The 12,437-nt window shown below is 38.6% G+C and overlaps 1 protein-coding gene and 1 non-coding gene across 5 annotated transcripts in view; one reads left to right on the top strand and one right to left on the bottom strand.

The window, feature by feature from the left end:
- PPP3CC (protein phosphatase 3 catalytic subunit gamma) overlaps positions 1–12,437 on the top strand; it is a 100,039-nt gene that overhangs the window by 19,311 nt on the left and 68,291 nt on the right. The gene's annotated exons all lie outside the window — the stretch shown is intronic.
- LOC112826279 (U6 spliceosomal RNA) lies at positions 8,767–8,873 on the bottom strand. The gene has a single exon (XR_003208890.1). It is a non-coding gene; the product is annotated as a U6 spliceosomal RNA (small nuclear RNA).

The following is a 12,437-nucleotide window of genomic DNA, read 5'->3' as shown; positions in this document are numbered from 1 at the left end:
CATAATCTGAAAACCTGAAAGAAGTAGATAGAGGAGGCACAGAGTGGACATGATTTAGACTGAGAAAACTCTCAAATGACCTGTAGTAAGGATGGTGCTTTTGCAACCACCTATTTCCCCAAGACCGGAAGTGACACCAAAGATCAGCTGTCATCAACTGAGGACTTGTCAGAACCTTTGCTCTAGGTAGACAGAACTAAGCAAAACATATCTCAAGATTATAAGGACTAAGGAAAGTCCTTAGGAGGTTTTAGAAAACAGACCTAATACAAAATTTAGGTAAAGATGCTAGTCTGATGAGACCTTCTGAACTTGTCAGCTTTTAGAGCTGGCTGGAAGATAGACTTATTAGGCCTATGTCTGTTCTCTGCTGTGCACTTCCTCTTATAGATGAATGACACTCAAGATACTGAACAAGGGCTGCCTGCCTGGCTCAGTCAGTGGAGCATGTGACTCTTGATCTCATGGTCATGAGTCCAAGCCCCATGCTGGGTGTAGAGCTTATTTAAACAACAACAATAAAAAAGATACTCAACATGCAGGCAGATGATAGGAATGCTGTTAATTGGGTAGAAGTCAAATTTCACTCATGAACAGGATAATCTGGTAAGACTTACAGCCAGAGAACCCAACTTTCACCTTGATCCTGAAGTGCTCAACAAAATTACTGAAGCTCAGATACTTCACTTTTGCAGGCAGGGTAGCCTTAAGCAGGTGGAAATCAAATGGTCACATACGTGCACACTATGACAAAGCTATACGTCTTCCCAGAAACAAGGAGGTCAGCTGAATCTTAGTGGAAATGCCAGTTGTTAAATGGGACACCCATAAACCAAAGATCATCAAGGATTTATTTGTAGTTAAGAAAAAAAGACTTAGGTTTTTTTTTTTTTTTAAAGATTTTATTTATTTGAGAGAGAGAGAGAATGAGAGATAGAAAGCACGAGAGGGAAGAGGGTCAGAGGGAGAAGCAGACTCCCTGCTGAGCAGGAAGCCCGATGCGGGACTCGATCCCGGGACTCCAGGATCATGACCTGAGCTGAAGGCAGTCGCTTAACCAACTGAGCCACCCAGGCGCCCAAAAAAAGACTTAGGTTTATTTAACTTGTGGCAATAAGCAGAGAGAACCAGAGGAATGAGGGATCCTCTCAGAAGAGGGGGACAATTAGGAAAACCTGCTCATCGAGGACTGTTGTTAGATTAGGGACTGTTGTTAGATTTTAGGGTGGAAGTTTGTAATCCGAGCAAGGATTAATTAGAATTTGTACACTAGATGAGTTGCTAGAACTCATGAGGTTCTAATATAAGATCAGATCTAGTGTCTGTGCAGTTACTATTAAATTAGTTTGGGTGAGGTGTTATCTTGGAACGTATGGATTTGAAGTTTGGTGTGAAAAAGAGTTTGAACTCAACACCAAAAAAGATCTGATTAAAAAAATGGGCAGAGGACGTGAATAGACATTTTTCCAAAGAAGACATACAGATGGCCAACAGACACATGATAAAATGCTTCAGCATCACCGATCATCAGGGAAATGCAAATAAAAAAAACACAATGAAATATCACCTCACACCTGTCAAATGGTTTAAATAAAAAAACATAAGAAATAACCAGCATTGGCAAGGATTTGGAGAAAAGGGAACCCTTGTGCGCTGTTGGAGGAAATGTAAATTGGTATAACCACAATGGAGAACAGTATGGAGGTTCCTCAGAAGGTTAAAAATAGAAATACCAAATGATCCAGTAATTCCACTACTGGCTGTTTACCCAAAGAAAATGAAAACACCAATTTGAAAAGATGTATGTATCCCTATGTTTATTGCAGCATATTTATAATAGCCAGGATATGTAAGCAGTCTAAATCTAAGTGTCCATCAATAGATGAATGGATAAAGAAGAAGTGGGGTACACACACACACACACACACACACACACACAGAGAGACACACACACACACAGGAATATTGGCCATAAAAAAGAAATTAGATCTTGCCATTTGAGACAACATGGTTGGACCTAGAGGGTATCATGCTAAGTGAAATAAGCTAGATAGTGAAAGACAAATACCATATGATTTTACTTGTATGTGGAATCTAAAAAACAAAAACAAGTGAACAAACAAAAAAATAGAAAATAAACTGGTGATTGCCAGAGAGGAGGTAGGTGGGGGTGGGTGGGTAAAGTAGATAAAGGAGAAAAATGAAGGAAAAAAAAAGGATTTTGAGTTTAGTCTGTGATGCATGTTGTGGTTTGGTTTGGTTCAGTTTATCTGTTTATCAGTTTATCTGTTTTATGAGTCATAGCACAGTTATAAGTTGTGACTTCTGTTGCAATTCTAAGAGACAGCTTGTGTTAGTTTCTTGTGTATTTAAAACTGTATTTGCAAATTGTTAAAAGGCCTTAGAAAAGAATTTTGACTTTAAGAATTCTGCATTAGTTTTCTATTGCTATGTAACAAATTACCACAAACCCAGAGGTTAAAAACAACCACCAATTTTTAGCTCAAAATTTTGTGGGTCAAAAGTCCAATCATGGTGTGGACTTCTCTGCTCAGGGTATCAAAGGCTGAAGTCAAAGTGCCCAACAGGCTGAGTTTTCATGTGGAGCCTCTGGGAAAGAATCTGCTAAAAGCTCATTGAGGTTGTTGGCAAATCCTTGTGGTAGTAAGAATGAAGTCCCTATTTTTGGCTGGCTGTCAACCAGGGGTTACTCCTAGAGGCTGCCTGCATTCCTTGCTACATGGTCCCCTCTATCTTGAAGCCAACAATGCACAACTTGCAAATGAAATTCCTCTTATACTTCAAATCTCTGAAATCTTACATGTTACCTCTAGATCCAGATTTAATTGATTAGATCCAGCCCACCTGGATAATCTTATTTAAAGGTCACCTGATTTGGGACTTTAATTATGTTTGCAGACTTCCTTCACAGCAGTACCTACATTATTGTTTGCTGGAATAATTGGGAGAAGATGTGTGTATAGCATGGGCCAGAAATCTTGGGGGGCCTACCTCCTGCCTACCATAATGTCTTTTTAATGTGTTGAAGCATAAGCCTCTGTGTCATTTTAGTAACTCTTGGTGGTTTTAGGTGTAACTTAAGTTTGAGGTTGAATTTTTCAGTATTACTGGTAAGGATTGGTTTGGGATACAGCTCTGCTGATCTGAGAAAAGTATTATTTATGTATAAAACTGTTTACCATAAGGAAAGCTATTGTCAATGGGGTTGCTTTTTTTTGGCCTTTGCATCTGTTACTTTTCTTTCAATAAAGTCTATAAAAACTTGGAAAAATTGGAATGTAGGGCAAAGTAGATAGAAAAAAACCAAACCCATCTGTAGTCCAAACACTCTTCCTTATACTTTTCATCATTTTCTTCCAGTTTTTATTGTTCAGTTAAAAGAATATCATTATAATCATATAGTATATGAAATAATTATATATACTGACTTCTTAAGTATATGTTTTTATCTGATTATAAAAGTAATACAGTCATTGGAAAAAGTTTAAAAAAATAGGAAAGTAAGAAGAATAAAATAATTTAGAATCTTGTTTGTTACCCAGCGCTAATACTTGGGTATATATCCCTAGTGCCTATTTTAATGTATTCTTTAGTCACAGTTTAGATCCTCGTGTATGGATTTATTTTTAAGTAGAGTTAACACTGGAACACTTGTAGATTTTAAGTAAGAGGCATTTGACATATTATATATTGCCAAGTAGTTTTTTGTATCCTAACCTTTAAAAATGACTTCACTGGGGCACCGGAGTGGCTCAGTTGTTAGGGCAACCAACTCTTATTTCAGCTCAGGTTATGATCTCAGGGTCGTGGAATTGAGCCCCATGCTCAGAGGGGAGCCTGCTTGAGATTCTCTTTCTTCCTCTCTCTGCATCCCCCCCAGCATGCACACACTCTCTGTAAAATAAAATAAATCTTAAAAAAAAAAAATGACTTCACTCTGTATGAGTTTTAGATTCATAAATGTTTCTTTTATTTTCAAAATTGTACATATATATGTATGTATATATATTTGTGTGTATATATGTATTGATATAGGTTCATAATCAGTATTTAATGAATAGTTAAAAAAAAAACAAAAAAACTCCATTGTCCAGATTGACTCACTCCCTAAGGGTCCCTGACAGCTGAGTTTTCACTGTTTATTATTATCATCAATGGGCCAAGGATATCAGTATTTCCACTGGCTCTTCTGTCTTATTGCTTGGGATAGGATGCCCTGGCTCTGGCATCTTTATATCTCTATGCCGGATAGCAGCTCAAGAGAAGAAAATGCTTTGAAAAGAGGTCTTTTTCTTTTTTTTTTTCTTCTAAGTTTTATTAAGTAATCTCCACTTTTTTTTTTTTTTAATAATTCATTTATCTTTGAGAGAGAGAGAGCATGTGTATGTGAGCAGGGGGAAGGCCAAAGGGAGAGGGAGAGGGAGAGAATCTTAAGCAGACTCCTGAGGGCAGAGCCCTGATGCGGCTGGATCTCATGACTCAAGATCATGACCTGAGCCGAAAACCAAGGTTAGACACTTAACTGCCTGAGCCACTTGGGTGCTCCCCACCCCAAAAAAGAGGTCTTAAAGGAACATTCTAGATGTAGTAAAACAGAGCACTCTGTGCCTCCTCTTACATTTTCTCCTGGTTTCTTGTACTATCATGCCAGAATGTTTCAGCTGAAGGTACAGACTGATATCAGACCTCAGTGCAGTGCCTTTCTGCTGAAACACTGATAGACTTGGTTCTCTTGCTATGTAAAATTTTTTAAAGATTTTATTTATTTATTTATTTGAGAGAGAGAGAGCATGCAATTAGGGGGAGAAACAGAGGAAGAGGGACAAGCAGACTCTAAACTGTGTGGAGCCCGACCCAGGGCTCAATCCCACGACCCTGAGATCATGATCTGAGCTGAAATCAAGAGTCGGCCACTTAACTGAATGAGCCACCAAGGCGCCTCTCTTGCTATGTGAATCTTTTTTTTTCTAATTTTATTTATTTGAGAAAGAGAGAGCCTGAACGGTGGGGAGGGCAGAGGGTGGGGAGGGGCAGAGGGAGAAGGAGAAGCCGACTCCTTGCTGAGCAGGGAGCCTGACACAGGGCTCTATCCCCGGACCCATGATATCATGACCTGAGCTGAAGGTAGACACCTAACCGACTAAGCCACCCAGGCACCCCTTGCTATGTGAATTTTTTTTTTAAGGTTATTTATTTATTTGACAGAGAGAGAGAGAGCGAGAGCAGGAACACAAGCAGGGGGAGTGGGAGAGGGAGAAGCAGGCTGCTGAGCAGGGAGCATGATGTGGGGCTCAATCCCAGGACCCTGAGATCATGACCTGAGCCTAAGGGAGACACTTAACGACTGAGCCACCCAGGCGCCTCTATGTGAATTTTTAGAGAATATAGAAAATCATTATTTGATTTGCTTGGCAATGAAAATAGTTTATTACTTACTATACTTTTGAGGAGAGAGGAGAAGTAAAGACAGATATTTTGTTATGTTATTTTCCTTGCAGTGTCCAAAATGTAATTTGGATGTGGTTATCAACCATCTCAAGAGAGTTTCTGTTTAAACAGTGGTGTGAAAAAAAATCATTCCAGAAACACCTTTCCTGGTATTGGGAAGGAACTGAAATGGAAGATGTGCACACAAGGCAAAGTTTGATCTCAGAGTTGCATAATCTTGAAATCAACCTCAACTTCTAAGTCTAGGATTCCAAGTGAATAAAGCTTGACTTGAAAATCTTTTTTTTTTTTTAAGACTTTTTATTTATTTATTTGACAGAGATAGACACAGCAAGAGCAGGAGCACAAGCAGGGGGAGTGGGAGAGGGAGAAGCAGGCTTCCCACTGAGCAGGGAGTCCGATGTGGGGCTCAATCCCAGGACCCTGGGATCATGACCTGAGCCGAAGGCAGACGCTTAACAACTGAGCCACCCAGGCGCTCCTTGAAAATCTTTAGTACCATGATGTCTTCATTTTAAACTGGGAACTTGACATTTTATTTTGAACCAAGTATTTTTAAAATATTTGCTTTATAGCAATAGTTTATTTTTGCATTTTTATCCCTTCGTTTATTTAGAAGAAAAAAATGCTGATTTTTTTAACTAGCAAATCAGAAAATAGTTTATGCAACTTCTAATATAGCACCCTAAATTATTTTTGAAACATTTGGGAATGTATCTAGTTTAATGTTTTCCCTGTAATTGAATAAATATTCTCATTTGGTAATAGCTTGGAAAATATAGGACGGACAATTTAAAAAAGAGCTTTAATTTAAAGGTATTGTTAAAGGCATTGGTAACTTTTTTTTTTTTACTTTGAAATAGAGAAAATATGACAGGTTCTCTTTTTCAAGAAATGGCCACAGCAATATTTCTAGTCTCACATACTCAAATTTTGCCACTCTCCATCAATAGGTGGAATCCATATCCTCTCCCCTTGAATTTGGGCAGGCTTGCAACTGTTCCAACCAGTTGAGTGTCATGGAAGTGATATGATGTGACTTCTGAGGCTAGAATATAAAAAGGATACAGGTTCCTCCTGGCTTTTTCTTTCTTTTTTTTTCCTCCTGGCTTTTTCTTTATCTTGGGATCCATGTTCTTGGAATTCAGTCACATGAGCAGCCCACATGTAGATATTCTCATCCAAAACCTGAGCTAAGCTTCAGCCAATAGCCAGTGTTAACCACTGGATGAGTGGGTGAGTGAGCTTTCAGGTGATTCCAGCCCCTGGCTGTGGAGTATCCAGTGGAGCCCCAGACATCATGGAGGAGATACAAGTCAGCTCCACTGTTTCCACTGTCTGAGTTCATGGTCCACAGAATCTGTGGGAGGTAACAATAATTGTTGTTTTAAAGTCACTAAGTTTTGGGGGTGCCTGGGTGGCTCATTTGGTTAAGTGTCTGACTCCTGATTTTGGTTCAGGTCATGATCTCAGGGTTGTGAAATCAAGCCCTGCATTGGCCTGCTTAAGATTCTCTCTCCCCCTCTGCCCCTCTGCCCCTCTCTAAAAAGAGAAGGAAAAAAAGAAAAAAGAAAACCACTAAGTTTTGGGGTAATTTGTTACACAAATAGATGTTACACATCTATTGTAGGGAAATAATCAGACTTGGACAAGGACATATATACAAGAATTTTTACAACAACATAATTTATAATAGTATATAACTTTTTTTGAAATAGCCTAACCACCAGTAAGAAAATAGTTAAATTTATGATACATCCATTATTTCCCCAAAGAAATTAAGTTTCTATATTTTCAAAAAAAAAGTTTAAAGAATTTCTATGTAGTCAATTCTGTTATAATGATTGTCAAAACTCATCAAATTGTATGCTTATAAGTAAAGATGATTAAGAAAAAAAGTATATATCTGATGAAGGACACATACCCAGAATATGTAAGAACTTTTATTAGTTAATGGAAATAATATATTAAGTAAATTTTTATCTTATTTTTAAATTTATTTATTTATTTTAAAGATTTTATTTATTTATTTGAGAGAGAGCACAAGTTGGGGAGAGGGAGAAGCAGGCTCCCTGCTGACCAAGGGCTCGATGGGATCATGACCCGAGCCAAAGGCAGCCACTCAACCAACTGAGCCACCCAGGCGCCCCTAAGTAAATTTTTAAATGGATAAAAAGATTAATTAGGCATGTCCCAAAAAAGATAGCTAAATGGCCAATAAACAGATGGAAAAGTGCTCAACATCACTATTCATCACGGATATGTAAATTAGAACCACAAGGAGATACCTGTATATACTCACTACTTTGGAATAAAATTTAAAAGCTTACCAATACCAAATGTTAGCAAGGCTATGGAGAAACTAGAACCCTCACACCTCACTGGTGTGAATAAAATAGTATAAGCCTTTAGTGAACTGTTTGACAAAATTTATGTCTGCCCCCTATCTTTACAGTCCCACCCCTGGATATACACCCAAGAGAGAGGAGTGCTTTTATCCACCGTAACTGGTAGAAGAATGTTCACAGCAATTTTTATTCATTTTATTTTTTTAGGTAATCCCTACACCCAGCTTGGGGCTTGAACTCACGACCCCAAGATCAAGAATCACATGCTTCACTGACTGGAAAGCTTATCTAGTAACACATTTTGCTGTTTCTAGCCTAAGGCTTAGCATGTAACAATCTGCTTTTAGTTTAATATGTGATATTAATGAAAATTAACGTAGGGCATCCTACTCCCCAATTTTCTAACTTTTTTATTATGTTCAGTTAGCCAACATATAGTACATTATTAGTTTTTGATGTAGTGTTCAGTGATTCATTAGTTGCATATAACACCCAGTGCTCATCACAACGTGTGCCCTCCTTAATACCCATCACCTGGTTACCTCATCCCCCCACCCCCTCCCCTCCGTAACTCTCAGTTTGTTTCCTGGAGTCCAGAGTCTCTCATGGTTTGTCTCCCTTTCTGATTTCTTTCCATTTAGTTTTCCCTCCCTTCCCCTGTGGTCTTCTGCACTATTCCTTATGTTCCACGTATGAGTGAAACCATATGATAATTGTCTTTCTCTGCTTGACTTATTTCACTTAGCATAATCCCCTCCAGCTCCATCCATGTCAGTACAAATGGTAGGTATTCATCCTGATGCTGAGTAATATTCCATTGTATATATGAACCACTTCTTTATCCATTCATCTGTTGAAGGACTTCTCGGCTCCTTCCACAATTTGGCTATTGTGGACATTGCTTCTATGAACATTGGGATGCATGTGCCCCTTCTTTTCACTACATCTGAAAAATATGGAAGGCTTCACAAATTTGCGTGTCATCCTTGTGCAGGGGCCATGCTAATCTTCTCTGTATCATTCCAGTTTTAGTATATGTGATGCCGAAGTGAGCACCCAATTTTCTAATTTCTAAAACTGTTTTGAAATTTCTTAAAATCTTTCTGTGATTTTGATTTTGGAGGACTAAAAGAAAGAACTTGTAGATTGCCTAGTAACTAATTATAAAAATGCCAACTTTTTCTCTATATTCAGTTCAAATATTCCCTTACTCTTAGATCATACTTTAGTTTGATTAGGTTTCTTTTTTAAGATTTTATTTATTTATTTATTTGTCAGAGAGAGAGAGAGAAAGTGAGAGAGAGCACAAGCAGAGGGGAGCGGCAGGCAGAGGGAGAAGCAGGCTCCCCACTGAGTAAGGAGCCCAATGTGGGACTCGATCCCAACACTCTGGGATCATGACCTGAGCTGAAGGCAGATGCTTAACTGACTGAGCCACCCAGGCATCCCTAGGTTAGTTTTAGATTAGTTTTAACTGCTTTTTATAATCTTATACTCTGTTTTCTTATTTGAACAGTGTTATTTATTTATTTGTTTATGTATGTATGTATGTATGTATGTAATCTCTTCACACAATGTGGGATTCACACGACCCCAGGATCAAGAGTCAGCTAGGAGCCCCTGTTTCTGTTTTTTTAGTCTTTGACTCACTGTATTAGTTAAATTTAATGCCATTGTGGTTTTCGAGTAAATACTTTAGAGCAGTGCTGTTGAATATAACCTGAACTGATGGAAATCTTCCATATTTATACTCTCCAATATGGTAGTCACTAGGCACATGAGGTTAATGAGCATTGAAATGTGGCTAGTGTAACTGAGAAGCTAAATTTTAAATTTAATTTTTAATTTTCTAAAGATTCTGTTTATTTGAGAAAGTGAGAGAGAGATCATTGAGCAGGGGGGGAACAGTAGAGGGAGAAGCAGACTCCCTGCTGAGCAGGAAGCCCGATCCTCGGCATGACATGAGGCGAAGACAGATGCTTAACCAACCTAGCCACCCAGGCACCCCAAATTTTATTTAATTTTAATTTAAATTTAAATGGCCACATATGAGTAGTAGCTACTTTATTAGTGCAGACTAGAGTTAAAGAAGAGTGAATTGAAAAAAATACAAGAACTTAGAATGATATGAAATTAGGAAAAAAGTTGTATTTATCATGATCAAATTAGACCAGTGGTTGTCAACCTTAATTTGTATATTAGCCTGCACATTAGAACATCTTGAGAGCTTTTTGAATATACCAGTCTAAAACCAATTGAGTCTGAATTTCTAGAAATAAAATGAGGGCATTATATCTTCAGAAAATCCCCAGGTTAGTATAATGCTCAGTCAGGGCTAAAAATCGGTGAATTATGGTAGTGCTTTTTAGACCTAATGTGCACCTAGGGATCTTGTTAAAATGCAGAATCTGACTTGAGTAGGTCTGAGCTAGGGCAGATAGTCTGCATTTCTGGCAAGCTTCCAGGTGATTTTCAAATTGTTGATCCCCCAGACTACACTTTGAGAAAGAAAAAATTTTAGGATGAACGGTTGAGCAGGAGTCTACTGTGTCTGAAATGAACAATTGGTGGCATAATTATATAATTTAACAGTTGTTATCTGGCTCAGACTTAGTTTCCATACGTCTAAACAATGAATGTACATATAGTATACCTCAAAGTACTTATTCTGAAAATTGATGGAGAAACCTCTTTAGCTGGACAGTGTGGAGCAAAGAGGTTCTGTTTTGGTTAGATAAAATGGTCAGGGAAGAGATTCCTGAAGAGGTAATATTTGAGCAGAGAAGTGAGTAGAATGAAGGGGCTACCAATAGCGGCTATGCAGTGTGAGTAGTTGACATTCACAGTGACCAGCTCAACAGATAAAGGCAGCAGTTTTTGCCAGTGAAATAACAGAGATCAGAGCAGAAATAAATGAAATAGAGACCAGAAAAATAGAAAAGATCAATGAAACTAAGAGCTGGTTTTTTGGAAAGATTCACAAAATTAGCAAACTTTAGCTAAACTAAGGAAAAAGAGAGAAGACTCAAAGGCAGAAATGAAAAAGGAGGTATTACAACTGATACAACAGAAATACAAAGGATCCTAAGAGACTGTGAACATTTGTACACTAACAGATTGGATAACCTGGAAGAAATGGATAAATTCTAGGGTGCCTGGGTGACTCAGTTGGTTAAGTGTCTGACTCTTGATTTCTATCTCAGGTCATGATCTCAGGGTGGTGAGATCAAGCCCTGCATCAGGCTCTGTGCTCAGCAGGGAGTCGGCTTGAGATTCTCTCCCTCCTCCTCTGCCCCCCCACCCTTTCTCAAATAAATAAATGAATCTTAAAAAAAAAAAGGATAAATTCCTAGAAACATACAACCTACCAAGACTAAATCATGAAGTAGAAAATCTGAATAGACCGGGGCGCCTGGGTGGCTCAGTTGGTTAAGCGACTGCCTTCGGCTCAGGTCATGATCCTGGAGTCCCGGGATCGAGTCCCACATCGGGCTCCCTGCTCAGCAGAGAGTCTGCTTCTCCTTCTCACCCTTCCCCCTCTCATGCTCTCTGTCTCTCATTCTCTCTCTCAAATAAATAAATAAAATCTTAAAAAAAAAAGAAAGAAAATCTGAATAGACCAATAACAGATAAGGAGATTGAATCAGTCATCAAAAACCTCCCAACAGGGGCACCTGGGTGGCTTAGTTAGTTAAGCATCTGCCTTCGACTCAGATCATGATCCCAGGGTCCTGGGACTGAGCCCCACGTCAGAGTCTCTGCTCAGCATGGAGCCTGCTTCTCCCTCTCCCTCTGCCTACTGCTCCGCCTGCTTGTGCTCTCTCTCTCTCTGACAAATAAATAAAATCTTAAAGCAAAACAAAACAAACCTCCCAACAAAGAAAAGCCCAGGCAGAACCAGAAGGCTTCACTGATGAATTCTATCAAACATTTATTTTTTTTTTAAGATTTTTATTTATTTGTCAGAAAGAGCACAAGCAGGGGGAGCAGCAGTAAGAGAGAGAATCATCGAAAATGATTTGGGGAGTGTTTCCTCCTCTTCCACTTTTTTAGAAGAGTTTGAGAAGGATTGGCATTAATTCTTCTTTCAATGTTTGATAGATATGGAGCCTTGGTGGCTCAGTCAGTTAAGCGTTTGCCTTTGGCTCAGGTCATGATCCCAGGATCCTGGGATCGAGCCCCGCATCAGGCTCTCTGCTCAGTGGGAAGCCTGCTTCTCCCACTCCCACTCCCCCTGCTTGTGTTCCCTCTCTCGCTGTGTCTCTCTCTCTGTCAAATAAATAAATAAAATCTTAAGAAAAAAATAAAAATGAAGGGACCACTCCCCCCCCAATTATGATATGATATAACCAATAAAGCAAATTGAGTGCTGACACTGTTGACATTTTGATTCTTTCATTTAAAAATGCCTGTTTTAATTTTTTGAACAAATAAAATGTCTGGAATTACTTATTAGCCTTGAAAATCACTTAAATACGTTTTCTTTGAAATTTGAAAAATTGTGCTAAGACACTGTTTTGGAAGCATGACCATAAAGAGTGTTTAAAGAGGTGACATACAGCCTCAGAAACAAAAAGGGAAACTTTAGTGCTTGGTGTTGAGTAGTTTGTTTATAATTTG

The sequence above is a fragment of the Callorhinus ursinus genome, unplaced genomic scaffold (genome assembly GCF_003265705.2).
Source record: "Callorhinus ursinus isolate GAN/ISIS: 27379988/994484 unplaced genomic scaffold, GSC_fseal_2.0 scaffold4, whole genome shotgun sequence".
NCBI classification, from domain to species: domain Eukaryota; kingdom Metazoa; phylum Chordata; class Mammalia; order Carnivora; family Otariidae; genus Callorhinus; species Callorhinus ursinus.
The sequence above is the reverse complement of the archived record's forward strand: the minus strand, read 5'-3'. Positions and strand labels throughout refer to the sequence as shown.